We start from the raw sequence: 12403 nt of genomic DNA, 5'->3' as shown, positions 1-12403 counted from the left end.
ATGACTGAATGGTACTCATTGTCACTTAAAAGTTCCCTTGGATATTTCAGCACATCAATTGTCCGGTGTTCTCAGATTCAAAGAGAACAAATGGATGGCCATGTTCTTGGAAGAAGAATACACATGGTGAAATCCTGTCCCCACTGAAGTCAATGACAAAGTTCCCACTGACTTTACAGTTCCCAACTTCTTGGGTGTAAATTCAGCAAGTTCCAAATAACAAGGTTACTTACCAGTAACTGTTGTTCTTCGAGATGTGTTGCTCATATCCATTCCAATGTAGGTGTGTGCGTGCCCAGTGCACAGATTCCCGGAACTTTTTCCTAGCAAGCCCCGCATGGCCAGCTCAGGCGCCTCCTGGAGTGCCGCACTCATATCGCGGTATAAAGGGCGCTGCTGGCACCGCGGGTCCCCAGTCCCTTCTTTCTGCCAACTCCGACAGTGGGGGAGGACGGGGGGGGGGGTTTGGAATGGATATGAGCAACACATCTCGAAGAACAACAGTTACTGGTAAGTAACCTTGTTTTCTATCTTCGAGTGATTGCTCATATGCATTCCAATGTAGGTGATTGAGTAGCCGTACCTTGGAGGAGGGTAGGAGTTATTGGTGACCTGCTCTTGACAGCACGGCTCTGCCGAACCCTGCGTCCTCCCTCGCTTGTTCCACGATGGCGTAATGCGACGTGAACGTATGGACTGACGACCAGGTCGCTGCCCTGCAGATGTCCTGCAGGGGAACCCGCTCCAAAAAGGCAGCGGAAGAGGCCTGGGCCCTAGTGGAGTGTGCTCTTACCGCACCTGGGAGGGGTACCCCTGCCTGCTCATAGCATGCCTTAATGCAGGCAGTAATCCACTTGGAGATATGCTGGGTGGAGACAGGCGAGCCCTTCATCCTGTCCGCCACCGCTACGAAGAGCTGTGTCGACTTCCGGAAAGGCTTGGTCCTCTCAAGATAGAAGGCCAAGGCTCACCTGACATCCAGCGAATGTCCTCTCCTTTCCTCCTCCGACCCATGGGGTTTTGGAAAGAACACAGGAAGGAAAATGTCCTGATTACAGTGGAACTGAGACACCACCTTAGGCATAAAGGCCGGGTGAGGCCTCAGCCGACCTTATCCTTATAAAAAACCGTGTAAGGGGGCTCCGAGGTTAACGCCCTCAGTTCGGAGACCCTTCTGGCCGAGGTGATAGCCACCAGGAAGGCTACCTTCCATGATAAAAGGAGAAGGGAGCATGTAGCTAAGGGCTCGAAGGGGTGGCCCATCAGCCCATTGAGGACCAAGTTGAGGTCCCAGGGTGGCACCGGGTCCCGCACCTGAGGGAAAGTCCTCTCCACCCCTTTAAGGAACCTTACCGACATGGGGTGAGAGAATAGGGAGCGGCCCTCCAAGGGTTGGTGGAAGGCCGAGATGGCCGCTAGGTGTACCTTGAGGGAGGCCAAAGCCAGGCCCTGCAGCTTAAGCTGCAGCAAGTACTCCAAGATAGCCTGTATAGGGGACAGGCTTGGGTGCAGCCCTCTCCCTTCCGCCCACCCCGAAAACCACCGCCACTTAGCTTTATATGTGAGTTGCGTGGACGGCTTCCTGCTGCCCAGGAGGACCTGTTGAACCTGCATGGAACAGGCTCTCTCTCCCTCCGTCAGCCACAGAGCCTCCAGGCGGTGAGGTGGAGGGAGTCCAATTCGGGGTGCAACAATCTCCCATGGTCCTGGGAGATCAGGTCGCACCGTCTGGGTAGCGGAATCGGTTCGGTGGTGGAGAGGTCGAGCAGCATGCTGTACCAGTGCTGTCTCGGCCACGCTGGGGCGATCAGGATGATGTTCGCCCTGTCCCTCTGGATCTTGAGGAGAACTTGGGGCAGGAGTGGGACGGGGGGGAATGCATACATTAAATCCCCCATCCAGGGAACCAAAAAGGCATCGGACAGAGAGCCCGGCTCGCGACCCTTGAGCGAGCAGAACCTCGGGCATTTCCTGTTTTCCGCTGTAGCGAACAGGTCCAGACGGGGAGTACCCCACCGCTGGAAGATGAAAGCCACCACGTCCTGGTGTAAGGACCATTCGTGGCGGGGAGAAAAGGATCTGCTGAGGCGGTCCACCTCGTTGTTTCGTACCCCCGGGAGGTGAGAGGCAGATAAATGAAACCCGTGTCTCACTGCGAAGTCCCAGAGGCGAATAGCTTCCTGGCAGAGTGCCGAGGAGCGTGCCCCTCCCTGCCTGTTCACATAGAACATGGCTGCCGTATTGTCTGTGAGGACTTGGACTACCCTGCCCCTCAGGTATTGGAGGAAAGCCTTGCAGGCTAATCGGACCGCTCTGAGCTCGCATACGTTGATGTGCAGAGCTCTCTCCTCCGGTGACCAAAGCCCTTGGGTGCCCTGGTTGTGAGAAATGTGGGCTCCCCATCCCCGATCGGATGCGTCTGTGATGAGCGTCACAGATGGGGTAAACTCTCTGAAGGGAACGCCCGTCATCACTTCCCTCGGATCCCTCCACCAATCGAGGGACGACAGAACCTGTGGGGGAACCAGGACCATTCTAGTTAGAGAATGCCTGTGCGGTATGAATACCGAAGCCAACCAGCTCTGGAGAGGTCTAAGCCTCAATCGTGCCAGTCTTACTACATATGTAGAAGCTGCCATATGTCCCAACAGCTGCAGGCAGTGCCTGGCTGTCGTCATGGGGGACAGGTGGAGATCAGATATGATGGCTGCCATCGCCTCAAACCTCGCTTGAGGGAGGAAGGCTCTGGCTTGTACCGCATCCAGCCTGGCTCCAATAAATTCTATACATTGCACCGGAGTAAGTGTGGACTTCTGCTCATTAATAAGCAACCCCAGTCTAGCACACAATTCGCGTGTGAGAAGCAGACTATGCTGCACATGTGAACTCGACCTCCCCCTGATCAACCAGTCATCCAAATAGGGGAAGATTTGAACACCTCTACGGCGCAGGTGGGCCACCACCACGGCCATACATTTAGTAAACACCCTGGGAGCTGAGGAGAGCCCAAAGGGTAGGGACCGAAACTGATAATGGCATCCCGCTACCACAAATCTCAAAATCCGCCAATGGGCCGGTAATATTGAGATGTGGAAGTATGCATCCTTCAAGTCCAGGGCGGCATACCAATCCCCTGGGTCAAGGACCGGAATAATAGTGGCGAGGGAGACCATACGAAACTTAACACGCCTAATATACTTATTTAGGCGACGTAGGTCCAAAATGGGCCTAAGGCCTCCCTTCGCCTTGGGGATTAAGAAATATTTAGAATAAAATCCCCGGCCCCGCTCGGGCACTGGGACTTCCTCCACCGCCCCCAGCACAAGGAGTGACTCGATCTCCTGCACTAGGAGTCGGACCGAGGCTAGATCCCCAATGGGGGACGGCCTTGGAGGGGTGTTGGGAGGGGAGGCTGTAAGCTGGAGGGTGTACCCCTTGGCAATCACCTCCAGGACCCACCGGTCCGTAGTAATGGCTTTCCATTCTATAAGGAAAGGGCGAAGCCTATCCGCAAACGGCCGGCCAAGATCCCAGAGAGAAGGAAGAGTACTACCCTCCTGCTCTGGGTCAAAAACGTTTATTAGATTGATTACCCCCTTTTGCAGGCCCCTGCTGGCCCCCCGCAGAGGACCCCTGACGGCCTCCTCTGCTGGGACCGCGGTAGCGCTCACGACCCCTCCTCTGCTGGGCGGGTCTAGGAGCCGGCCTGGGCGGGGGTGGTGGTTGCCTCTGGGCCTGAGGTCTGGACTGCTGCCTGGAGGCCTGAGGGGTATACAACCCGAGTGACTTCAGGGTGGCCCAAGAGTCCTTGAGTGCATGGAGTTTGTCGTCTGTCTTCTCCGAAAACAGACCCAGGCCATCAAACGGCAAGTCCTGAATGGCCTGCTGAACCTCCTGGGTGAGGCCAGAAGCCTGAAGCCACGAACAGCGGCGCATCACGACCGCCGAGGCCATTGCCCTACTGGCGGTGTCCGCCGCATCGCTAGCAGCTTGTAGCGCAGCGGTAGCCACCACAGCCCCCTCCTGGAGGACAGTGGAGAAATCTGCCTCCTGGTCAGGGGGCAGCTGGGAGGCAAACCTCTGCATCGAGGCCCACAGGTTCTTATTGTATTTCCCAAATAGGGCCTGGTGGTTCGCTACTCTAAACTGCAGCGCCACAGTAGAGTAGATCTTCCTCCCGAATAAGTCCAGCTTACGGCCCTCCTTGTCCTTAGGGGTGCTACCCTGGTTCCCCTGACGGTCCCTCTAGTTGGCCGCATCGACCACCAGGGAGCTTGGCGCGGGGTGGTTGTAGAGGAACTCAAATGGTTCCTTGGGGACATAATATTTCCGTTCCACCCCCTTGGAAGTGGAAGGCAGGGAGGAGGGGGTCTGCCAAAGTTTCCTTGCGATCTTCATGACATTGTCATGTACTGGCAAGGTCGCCCGGGAGGGACCCAGAGAGCTCGAGGGCCCAAAGAGGGGGTCCTCCTCCTCGGACATGAGCTTAAACTCCATGCCCAAGTTCTCAGCAGCCCTCTTTAGGAGGTCTTGATGGGCCCTGAAATCGAACAGGGGCCCCTTACGGTCCCTTGCTGCTGCCTCATCAGGCGAGGATGAGGAAGAGAAGGGTAGGGGTGCAGTAGAGGGTCCCTCCCCTGGGTCCGAATCCTCCGAACCCTGCTCTTGAGCCTTAGGGGCCGGGGGTACTGTGGGGGCCACCACCGATTGTAGTGACACCGAGCCCTGGGGCATAGGGGCATTCCAAGGTCCCCAATACGGCCACTGCCAAGGGCCCTGGGTCCACCCGGCGGCCTGCAGGGAAGGCTGATGCAGCCGCACCGCCTTCTTATCACTGGAGCCCCCCGTGCGCCGCTTATGTCGCCGGCGCGTGGAGCGGTCCGACGAGGACGACGTGGACCGGTACCGACGTCTGCGGTGCCGGCGATACGAGGAAGTCGGGGACGACGACGACGATGCACCAGACCTGCCCCTGCGGCGAGAGGACTTGCGGTGCCGCTTACCCCCTCGAGACCGAGAGCGGTGCCGACGATGGCGACGCTGAGGGGAGTCCAGTCGCCCCGATGTCGGTGCCCAGGCCAACACCGGTGCCGGGCCCATCGGTGCCGGAGCAGGCAGCGGTGCCGAGCCCATCGGTGCCGGAGCGGGCAACGGTGCCGGGCCCATCGGTGCCGGAGTCAGCGGTGCCGCCAGATGTGAGTCGCTGCCTCTCGAGACAGCCGACAGTGACCTGGATCGGTGCCGGGACGGGCTCCGCACCGAAGATTGCGAGCCCGAATCCCGGTCCCTGCTCAGATCGGAGCTGGACCTGCGGCTCCGGCGATGGACTCGGGACCACCCACGGTGCCGCGGTGCCGAGTCGCTCGACGACCTAGAGTCGGAGCTCGGAGGGGAGCCGACGCTCTCCACCCTCCGTGACCGTCTGGAAGGAGACTTAGATTGGGATCGTCTCCAACCACCGGGACCACCCAGCGCGGGTTTGCCCCGAGACGCAGGTCCCTTGTCCCTCGGCCGAGGGGGGGACGGAGGCGTAGGCAAGGCCATGAGGGCTCGTGCCGCAGTAAACGCCTCCGGCGTCGACGGCCCTTGCAGGTGCACTCCCCCACCCCCAGGAGTCGGGGGAGGCAGCCCGCGCGGAGACCCCGGTGCCGGAGTAATCTCTACGGCCCTTGGCTGGGGCGTCTCCGTACTCCCTCCGCCCTGCGCGGGCCGGGGGGAGTCCTTCGGTGCGGCCAGGGGCCGTGCCGTCTTCTTGGGCCCCTTCGAGGCCCGCGGCGGTGCCGAAAGCGGTGCCGGTGGGGGGGCGCTCCGCACCGACGACACACTCGGTGCCGACGGAGACCAGGACGGCTCGGAAGCTGGATGGAGCGCCGACTCCATCAGAATTGCCTTTAGCCTCGCGTCCCTTTCTTTCTGAGTCCGAGGCTTAAAGAACTTACAAATTTTGCATTTGTCTCGACGGTGTTCTTCGCCAAGGCACCGGAGACAGCGGTCATGCGGGTCACTGAGCGGGAAGGCTTTACCACACAAGTCACAGTTTTTAAAGCCTGTGGAACCCGGCATGACTTCCTCGTAGAAGGAACCCCGTCCGGGGTTCTAACCTTATCACTATAACTAACTAACTTATCTAACTATATAACAACTAATGAACAACAACTCTGAAACAGCAAGAAAAAACTAGGGAATGAGCTACTTGCACGCAGCAAGAGGCGATAGTTCCAGCAACCATCACAGGCGGAAAGAAGGAACTGGGGACCCGCGGTGCCAGCAGCGCCCTTTATACCGCGATATGAGCGCGGCACTCCAGGGGGCGCCTGAGCTGGCCATGCGGGGCTTGCTAGGGAAAAAGTTCCGGGAATCTGTGCACGGGGCGTGCACACACCTACATTGGAATGCATATGAGCAATCACTCAGATAGAACATCGAAATTTTCCCATATTGTTTCATTGGTAAATGGGGCGCTGCTGAAATTGTTGAAATAATGTTTCAGGCTAATGCCACTCAAAGTAACTACTTTAAGAATTGCAAACTCCTGCCCAAATGATGAACTAGGATAAGAGCGATGTTTGGGGAATAAAGAGGGCAGGGGGAAGTCCAAGTTCCAGGTGGAACCTAGAGATATTAATAGTAATACTCCATACAAGTTTCATGGTTTTATAGTTTTGAGAGGGAAGGGAATATGCAAGGCCTAGAAGGACTATAAAACTCACCAGACTTGAGTCTCCCAAAGTTATCAGACATGTGTCCAGTACTTCTCTATCAAAGGATGGTGGCTTTGACATGAGGCTTTCAGTATTGGGAGAGAATAAAGCAATAAAAAATCGAGGTTTTCAGGGCTTTACTACAGATGTATTCCGGGGTTTTCTGAACATTTATCAGAAACGCAGGGCAAAAGCTGCCACCTCTTCAAAGTGAGTCACCAACAACCTCTCATCTTCCTGACTGCTGCCCATTGACCCTGCTACAGTGCTGAATGTGCTCGAGCATTCCATTGTTTTTATTGTTTTACATTGTTTCAAGCCAACGAGGTGCCTCTTGGACAGCTATTTAATAGGATTCCAACTGGGAGGCCAAGGTTCTGTGTGTAATCTTCTCCCACCCCCTCACTTGTAGCCAAACTGTTCTGCCATGTCCAGACAAACAATGGGAAATGTATCCAGAACTGATGTATGTTTCTTGAGAGAAACAGGGAATGGAGTTTTCCTGTTAAATGCCAGGAGGTGCTTGACCTGTAATGTGGAGAGACAGCCTGATCCCACAGGGGCTTGCTTTATCACTTTCACAGAGCTCTGCACATAAAACAGCTCTTACTCTACAACACATGTCAGTGGAGCATGAGCAGTAAATACCACACTGGCATTTCAACTTGTTCTTGGTGAGGTGGAGACTCCCATGACTCAGGGCCCTGTGATGCAGCAAGTTTTGTAGAGTTTTCTGAACCAGATCTGTTTTCAGTGGAAAGTTACTAGAACCACATCAGGTACAACACAGGACCTGAAGGGAATGGGTTAATGTAACAATGCTAAATTTAAAGCTAGAAGAGAATGCATATTACATATCTATGATGCAAATACTGTTGAGACGGTTGAAATCTTAGAGCCTGATACTTCAGCCACAGCATACAAATAGTATTCCCCTGTATTACTCGTATCCCCCAGCAGGAGAATGCAGCTCCTAGAATTTAATTGCTTTCCAGATACCATATTGACTTAGCAGCAATCTACAGCACATAGTTAATGCAAATATGTTTAAGATCAATGCAATAGGTCTGTCAATAATCCAACAAGATAAAGGTGTTAGGCATAAACCTATAACTATCTTTATTGCTAAGTTAAATAACCATGAAATACACCTCTCTTGTACAGTATGCCATCATTTCCAGAGTCAATTTTACCTGTATGGTAAAAGAAAATCCCTGGAAAAATGCCAAGTACAGCAGGGTCCATTATTTTATTTCAAATTTTATTTCATACCGGATTGGCGCTGGACCGGGTTAAAAACGCCCCCGCTACTAGTTTCGACGCCCCGGCTAGTAGTGTTAAATTGATTAGGGGTATTATTCATAGAGCCGGACCGATGCTATCTCCTTATGCTATAGATAGAGTAAAAGATGGAATAGCTGGTTTTATGGATGATTTTAATCTCCGAGTTGGAGAGAAGAGTGTTGTTCGGGAGGAACAAGAGGATTTTAGTGAGAGCCAAGTTTTAGATTTTAATCTTTTACCGATGGCTTTTACGAATGTTTTATATAGTGACCTTAAGATAATCGATTCTAAATCTAGCTTTTATGACAAATATTTAGATTCTTTTGATGATCCATATTTAATAGAATTTAATAATCTTACTAATAATAATACCAATTTTAATAATTTACAACATGATTCTATGGAAAATAGAAGAAATATTTTAGGAGATAATTTTAATACAAATGTTATGAATACAGCTAGTTTTAAAGAGAGTAGTTCATTTAAAGAGGGAATATTTTATTTAGAATATCCCGTAGATTGTTTTAATTGCCCTATATGTTCACAAATTTTAGCTAGTTTCGGTAAATGGGCGAAGCATATAAATAATGTACATAAAAGCACTTCAATAAGAGTTATTTGCAAAAAATGTGGTAAATATTCACAGTTCCATAACATAGCTTGCCACTACCCCAAGTGCAGGCCCAAGGAGGTGGATAACTCAGAGAAGAAGTATGCCTGCACGGTCTGTGGGTCTGCCTTCTACACTCGCTCGGGGCGGAGTCAACACATCAGACATAGGCATCCTGCGGTGAGGAATGAGGAAAGAAAGGAAGCTAGAGTGGTTGGGAAAACAAGTCGCTCTCGGGTATGGACAGAAGAGGAAATTGAATTATTGATTCAGCTTGAAATAAAATATGCAGGGATTAGAAATATTAATAAGTGTATAGAAAGTGAATTAGAAACAAAAACAAATAAGCAAATATCAGATAAGAGGAGGGACCTGGCCAAGAATAAGGTTAAAAAGGATGAAGATTCTATGGTTTTATGGGAAGAGGGCGGGATGGGAGATATTTTAGAAGATATTCCTCCACGTGAGAAAATTAAACCTTTAAAAGATAAAATTTTAATTGATAGGTTTTTAACAGGAGTTAGATGTAATGGGGCTCGTATTTTAGAGAAATTGGATTTTATTGAACAGCAATTAAATGCTTCTGCCACTGTAGCAGAAGGTTGGGGATTATTTGAGGAATTATGTAAATTGTTGATGAACTCTCCTCATGAAGATGTAGAGAATTTGGAAAATAATAAAGAAAATAATATACAGAATGATAATGGGAAACAAGGAAGAAAAGTGGGTAAGCCTCCTGATAAATATAATAGAAATAGAAAATATGCTGGGAGAAAAGCTAAATTTAGATTCTATCAAACCCTCTTTGAAAAAGATAAGAAAAGGTTGGCTAGGATCATTATGGGAGAACCTGATAAAGCGACATGTAAGATAGCAGTTAAGGAGATTGAAACCTATTATAAAGAAATTTTGGGTAGAGAAGGACATGAGAATACCAGAGGATGGCCAAAAGTAAAAGAAGTGGTAGATAATGAAATTTTAAATTGGCCTTTATCAATTGATGAAATTAGAGAAGCCTTAAGAGAGATTGATAATAGTAGTGCTCCTGGACCAGATGGAATTAAGGATAAGGATTTATGGGATATTTATAATTTAGACAGTAGGATTTTAGTAAGGATTTTTAATATTTAGTTTTTAAATAGACAGATTCCAGAGTGTTTTAAAGGCAATCGTACAATCCTAATTCCTAAAGTCAAGGATCCACAAGAGTTGAAGAAAATATCATCTTGGAGGCCATTGACTATTGGTTCGATTTGGATTAGGTTGTATACAAAAATTTTAGCTAAAAGATTATCAAGTGCTGTTAAATTATGCCCCAGACAAAAAGGTTTTATCGCAGCCTCTGGCTGTGAGGAAAATATATCATTTTAGAAAAGTTAATTAAAGGGATCAAGAAAAATAAAGACGAAATAGCTGTTGTTTTTATTGATCTTGCTAAGGCATTTGATTCGGTTGGCCATGGTCACATTTTAAAGGGGTTAAAGAGATTTGGGATATCAGAGAGTTTTATTGATATTGTAAAGGATTTGTATACAGATTGCTACACTGAAATTAGTGTTGGTGAGGATAAGACAGAACCTATTTTAATTAAGAGTGGAGTTAAGCAAGGTGACCCGCTCTCCCCTATTTTATTTAATATAGCCATGGACCCTCTTTTATATACATTGGAAGATGAAGGAGATGGTTTTATAGTGCAGGGTAGAAAGATAACTTCATTGGCCTTTGCCGACGATATCGCTATATTAAGTAGGTCCTATAAGGGGATGGTTAAGAATTTAAAAATTCTTAATCAGTTTTGTAAAAATTCAAGTTTAAAAGTAAATGTTAAAAAGACAAAGGGCTTTCATATTTTCCCAAGCATGGGAACATATGTTATCAACCCAAAAGATAAATGGGGATTAGTGATGAATTAATTGATTATATTCAACCTAGTGAGTCTGAAAGATATCTAGGTGCAAGAATAGATCCATGGGTGGGAGTGGCTAATAATTCCCCTAAGGAAAAATTAATTGATTGGTGTGAAAGTTTATGTAAGGCTCCGTTAAAACCTGTGCAGAAATTGATAATTTTAAAAGCTTACATTTTAACGAGAGTTTTTTATGAATTACTTTTAATCGAGCCGCCACTTTATATGTTAAATGAATTAGATGTTTTAGTTAGGAACACTCTTAAAAAGATTTTACATCTTCCCCAGTGTACAACTGACGGGCTATTCTATGCTAGAACTAGAGATGGGGGTTTAGCAGTTACAAAATTTAGTACCCAAATTCCAAACATGTTAATTTGTAAATGGAGGAGACATATTGTCTCCAAAGATGATTGGATAGATTTCTCGTTTTTATATGCTGGGGAAAATTTAGTGGAGAAAATTTTAATATAGAGTGCTAAAACGGCTAATCCTAAAACGTGGAGAGATGAAGAGTTTTTAAAATGGAATAATTTAAGATGTCAGGGAATTGGTATTAAATATTTTTAAAATGATTGTATTAGTAATTCGTTTTTAAAATATCCTTGCTTGGCCAGGTCCTCCTCTCTGATTGCGGCATTGCAAACGAGAGCAAATGTTTTTCCCACCAGGGAAGCTCTAGCAAGAGGACGGAAGATGGAGGAAGGGTTATGTAGATGGTGTGGTAAGGTCAAAGAGACAATTCCTCATATCTCTGGTCAGTGCATAAAAATGAAAGAAGCAAGAATTAAAAGACATAATAGAATAGTTAAAGCACTAATTGATAAAGTAGGAAATAAAGGATGTAAAATTTGGATTGAACCTTACCTTCATAATAAAGAAGGGAAGTTGAGAAAACCCGACCTCATTATTGAAAAGGAAGGAGTGGTAGCCGTTGTGGATGTCACAGTTAGATGGGAAGACAACGCTGACAGTGTGGAGGCAGCCCACATTGAGAAGGAGGCATACTACTCTGAGTTGGAGGAGGAGGTGCTACAGCTCACTGGTGGGAAGATCATCCACTTCTTTGGATTTGTGGTTGGGGCGAGAGGTAAATGGAGTGAAAGAAATGATGAAATTTTTAAAATTTTAGGTATTGATAAATTTAAAAGTTTTAAAGAAAGTGTGTGCAGACTTGCTATGTATGCTACGACGGATATGTTGGCTCTTTTTAGCGATAAACAGTGAACCTGAACATTCATTTAGTGTATCCTGTGGTTTTGAGATATATTTTAGATATAGATATATTTATTCTCCATATTTTAAATTTTATCAATGGGCTTTAGTTTTCATACTATTGACCTGTTGACTATGTTTAACTGTCCTTTCATTAATTTAATTTTAAAATTAATTGAATAATAAATATTACTTATAGGTTAGATCTTGATTTTAGATTATCTTAGCTACTGAATACTAGATTGGACGGCGGACTGGCCGCATAGTAACCAGGAAAGGGCAGGTATTTACGCCTGTACAAGTATTGAATTAAATTGATTTCTTATTGTTGTAAAGTTTACTTTATTCTCTCTCCAATGTCTTTCTATACAGTTTTACCCTCTTCACCTTTCATGGATTTTCTGCTATTCCTTAATGTTTTCCATAGTCTCCTAGATCTGTGAAATGACCATAAGAAAGGAAGAAATATACTACCTAGAAATGTTTTGGTCTTAAAAATTTTACCTTAAAGTATTGATAGCTTCCTAAACTCCTAAATAGAAGAACTATTTAGTAGTAAGTCTGTTTTGTATTATGTGAATAGGGCTTTATAAAGAAAAATAATCAATACCAATAAAACTCAATATAAAATTTAGCTGGACACACCAAAATGACTTTGTGTATGAATAATTTTGTCAAAAGGCTCTA

General features: G+C 47.5%; 1 protein-coding gene across 1 annotated transcript in view; it reads right to left on the bottom strand.

The window, feature by feature from the left end:
- SLC25A21 (solute carrier family 25 member 21) overlaps positions 1–12403 on the bottom strand; it is a 353337-nt gene that overhangs the window by 23511 nt on the left and 317423 nt on the right. The window lies entirely within an intron of this gene.

This window comes from Emydura macquarii, unplaced genomic scaffold (assembly GCF_026122565.2).
Source record: "Emydura macquarii macquarii isolate MOO-44397 ecotype Brisbane River unplaced genomic scaffold, CSIRO-AGI_Emac_v2 contig_374, whole genome shotgun sequence".
Taxonomy (NCBI): domain Eukaryota; kingdom Metazoa; phylum Chordata; order Testudines; family Chelidae; genus Emydura; species Emydura macquarii.
The sequence above is the reverse complement of the archived record's forward strand: the minus strand, read 5'-3'. Positions and strand labels throughout refer to the sequence as shown.